The following is a 4,831-nucleotide window of genomic DNA, read 5'->3' as shown; positions in this document are numbered from 1 at the left end:
CTGTACCTGGCCAGAATTTGGTTCTTGTCAAATCAAATCAAATCTATTATGGTCCTAGACCAGCAAGGGTATCACAAGAATAAAAATAGAGCAGACAGTTTAAAAGGTGTATCAATTTAGTAATAAATTATATTGCCTTACATTAAAAAGTTTTAAATTTAGAAGTTAGCATATCATAAAACCAGATATCATAAAACTATATACAAGACTATCTTTAGTTAGTAATGAACAATCTCCTGTTCTTCATTGCCATCCAGCCAAATTTGGCAACCTTACATGTTATGTCCTGGGATCTATCCAAGAGCATTTTTGAAAGGAGAAAAGCTCTCTGTCTTCCCAGATAGGTAGAAAGTATAGGCCTCGTGTTATCTTCTCATAGCTGCGTGCATCTCTTGCAGCCAAAGATGACACGTTCTAATGATTCTATTTTCCCATCACCACAAGGACACAAACATTCTTCTAGCGGCCTTCTTTTGTATCTACCTTCAAGTACAGCAGAGGGCAAAACGTCCGATCACATTAACATGAAGGTTCTCCTGAGTTCATGATTTGCCAGATTATAAAGATAAGGCATAGGGGTTAATTATGAGATCAGGGTCAAACAGTAACATTTTCGTTCTATTTAAGTCGTGTTGCCTCCCGACCTCGATTATTCTCTGCCTAATAGCCTTTTTGGCTTGATCATAACCCATACTGAGCAGTAATTGCTGCGATAAGCCAGAAGAGGCTAGTTTGCCAAGAGCAACTACTGTCTCAGGGACTCACAGAAATCAAACAGCTTTTTCTCTGCCTGGGTGTATTTGACCACATGGCGCCACCCTCTTCTTGCTCTGACTAGCAGTGGCCCTGCAAGCACAGAACGGTGTTTCTCAACATCTGTAGTATGAGACCTTTAGATGAAAGTTCCAGGGATCAGATGGGAATTTCTGTATGAAACGTTTGTGTTCTCCATTTGGCCCAGAACCCAGGCTCAAGGCACCTTTCCTTTTAGCCTCGGCATTTGGAGCTGAAAGACTGTGTGTCCCCCCTCCCCTTGCTCCACCACTTACTAGAACACATCAAAGACAATCCAGCTTCCTTCATTAAATGTTAATCGTTATGTTAATTATCTTTCTTTTTTTAAAAAAGGGGGAGCACCTGCCACTTTTTTTAAAAAAAGCTGAGCAAGCTTTCGAGATTAACAGAACTTTTCATCAGAGTGGATGTTTAGGACAAAAAAACAACAAGTTGGAGGAAGACGGACAAGCGGAGAATACAGCTCTGGAAATGATACTGAATTCAACTGCAGCACCCTATCCCAGCCCCAGTCTGGATTGTGTCCTCCTGGAAACAGACAGAACATGAACGATTTCAGAGTTGTTGTGTAGGATAAGGAGTTGTGTTGTCATCTACATTAACGTATTTTTAAAAACTTCCAATGGAGACAAACGTTTGCACAGATGTTTGTTGACAGAGGAGACCTTTCTCCATTATATTCTAGAGTAGCAAAGAGCGAGATGGGGTTTGCCCCAAATTTGTTTTTAAAGATGCTGTAGTTTGTGATTTTGTTGTGTAATTTAATTTTTTTAAAAAAACAGGAAGAAAGTTGTTTCACAGCATAATGGATTAAGCACAAAGTCACCTTTCTTTAAAAAGGAGAGCAGCGGGTGTGACAGAATCTATTAGATTGCACGCTGTAAAAAATAACGACTGCAACATATCTCCTACTCTATTGCAAAACTCCAACAAACTATAGACGAGTAAGGGCTCTTCTACCACATCCTGAACCATCTTCCCCTTTCCTCCTTTGTCAGTACTGTTGAAGAGCGCTGAAAACTTGCACATCGGCATAGGTTGTTTTGGCTGGTGCTAATAAATCAATATTATACTGTCATTTTTGGAGCTTTTTAAAGGTCCAATATTCAATCTTTTGCTTTTTTGGGGACAGACAAGTTGTTTACGACCATACCGGTCCACAAATAAGATCCAAAAAGTCAAGAACACAATCTATGTATTATGATACTTTTAGGAGAACCAACTCAGTAATTCAGTAGTCAGACCTTTTCGTGTAGATCCGGAGGAGCGCCACGTTTGAATGTGCCCATTCGTCCATGCCGATATTAAGTGTATGGTCCAAAGTTGCCTTGGTGCTGTACCTGGTCTTATGTCGCATCCGATAAGTACATTCCTTAACTTGCAATAACCACTTTCGTTTTCTCAGGCTCACGGGCAGCTGCGGACTATCTTTTCTATTGATATGGAGTCTGTCCAGGAGACTGACCTTGAGTGTCTGAAATGTTGCATTACTCGGTATCTTGTCTATCTAGTGTGGGAACTTCAGAAATGTTTCCCAGACTAATTCTATGCTTGTGATCTAGGGGGGAGGAGGTTGGTTGATTATATTGCCCTGTAATAGCCTGCAGCTTTATTCCTTTCAATGAGAAGTTACCAGGCTCATCTGCCTTTTACTTCATGTACTCCTATGGACCTGTGTATATGTACAAGATTGAATTCCTAAATAAAGATCATTTACCCAAGGACATGTGTCGTGCTGAAGTGACCCAGGGATCTATCTGCCATAACCTGACATCCATAGACAAGGAGTTAGCTGTGTTAGTCTGTAGTTGCAAAACAGTAAAGAGTCCAATAGCACCGTTAAGATTAACCAAGTTTATTGTAGCAAGAGAGCTGCGGTTCTTGAAAGCTTATGCTACAATAAAGTCACTTAGTCTTCAAGGTGCTACTGGACTCTTTACTACTTTTCAGGTAGGAAGCTGTGTTCATCTGCAGTAGAAGAGCAAGATGTGAGTCCAGCAGCACCTTAAAGATGAACAAGATTCCCAGGGTATATAAGCTCCAAAGTCTGTCAGTAGATAAAGACCTCACATTTGGATTTGTTCATCCCCCAAATTCATTAGATGGAACTGAGCTGCCCTCTAGTGGGAGGATGGATAACATGAGCCAAGTAGTAGAAAAGCGCAAGAGTCCAGTAGCACCTATAGATTAGTCCAATAGACTAACACAATTTGTGGTAGGGTAGCTTTTGTGAGCCACAGCTCACTTTCTTCATTTTTACAAAAAATAGGTGCTACTGGTCTCTTGTTTTCTACTGCAACAGACAAACACAGCCATCCATTCTTGATCTACGAACCAAGCAGAAGGAGTCTGTCCAGCTTTAAATGGGTTTGTTATTTTTGTACTGCATGTTCACCACAGGCAGGGCTTTTTTTCTGCTGGAACGTGGTGGAACGGAGTTCCGGCACCTCTTGAAAATGGTCACATGGCCGGCGGCCCCGCCCCCTGCTCTCTAGACAGAGGGGAGTTTAGATTGCCCTCCGTGTCGCTGAGTGGTGCGGAGGGCAATCGAAACTCCCCTCTGTCTGGAAATCAGGGGGCGGGGCCACCAGCCATGTGACCATTTTCGCCAAAGGCGATTTTAACTTTAAAAAACTTCCCCCTTGTTCCAGCTGACCCAAAGTGACATCATTGTGCGTTCCTGGGAGCATGCATGCACTTTGCACACGCGCATACGGTACCAGGGGCACTACCTCCTGCTAGGAGTTGCCCCCCTGTGCTGGCAACCCACTGAGTTCCACCACCTCTTTCCCCAGGAAAAAAAGCCCTGGCCACAGGCCTACTCCAAAACCGTATCTGCATAAATATGAATATGGAAGAACAGCATGCATACAGCATTCCAACAAACATTTGCACATAGAGTCCCTTTCCTCATTCCAATCATCAAAGGGATTAGAACTGTACTATAACAGAACAGGTAAGGAGGCTATTGCCACCTCGCACGTACACATTCTCTTCTATCTTTGTAATCCACTTTCTCCATTGTATACCATGCTTTAGACAGTTTCTTGTTTGCATTGTTTTCTAATTCTGTAATCCTAGTCCGACTACCTTGTTCCCTCGGATGTCTTATGCAGTTTTGATGAATTGTATGGGGGTTTTATATTTTGTAATCCACCTTGAGTTTCAGCAAGAAAGGTGGGCTACAAATGGAGTAAACAGTCTTTTAGAACATGCTTCTTGCCCTGTACTCATTCTTTTCTATCTTTGTAATCTACTTCCTCCATTGTATGCCATGCCTTAGACAAAATAGTAAAAAGACCAGTAGCACCTTTACGACTAACCAACTTTATTGAGGCATAAGCTTTCGAGAACCACAGCTCTCTTCATCAGAGGCATATGGAGAGCTGTGGTTCTTGAAAGCTTATGCCCCAATAAAGTTGGTTAGTCTTAAAGGTGCTACTGGACTTTTTACTATTTTGCAACTACAGAGTAACACAGCTAAATCTTCTGGATCTATGCCTTAGACAGTTTCTTGTTTGCATCGTTTTCTAATTCTGTAATCTTAGCCCTACTGCCTTGATCCTTGGATGTCTTGTGCAGTCTGGATGAATTGTATGGGGGTTTTATATTTTGTAATCCACTGTGAGTCTCAGCAAAAAAGGTGGAGTAAATAGTCTTTTAGAACCTGCTTCTTGATACTGTATTACCATTTTTAATAATATTTATCAGTGATACAGAGCTTTCAATGTCTGAAGTTCTGTATTAGATCTGAGGCTGAGATGAGATTCGAACCTGCAATCTCCCCGGAGCACAACTGCCTCTATGGTAGTCAACTTTTAGTCTGAACCTTGGGGGAAAGGAAGCACTAAAATATGTATTATTAAAATATATTATCTGTATTACCTTTCTGAACCAGATCCCCACTTTATTGTCCAGCCCCTCTTCCTTCTTAAAAGTTATGTTGCATGAATCGCAATTGAGTTCTACCCTTTATTTAGCATTAAGTCCAGAACTCATATTGCAGACCACTTTAAAGAGAAGACCACTGTTCTTA

The sequence above is a fragment of the Eublepharis macularius genome, chromosome 10, assembly GCF_028583425.1.
Source record: "Eublepharis macularius isolate TG4126 chromosome 10, MPM_Emac_v1.0, whole genome shotgun sequence".
Lineage (NCBI taxonomy): Eukaryota > Metazoa > Chordata > Lepidosauria > Squamata > Eublepharidae > Eublepharis > Eublepharis macularius.
Note: the sequence above shows the minus strand (reverse complement) of the source record.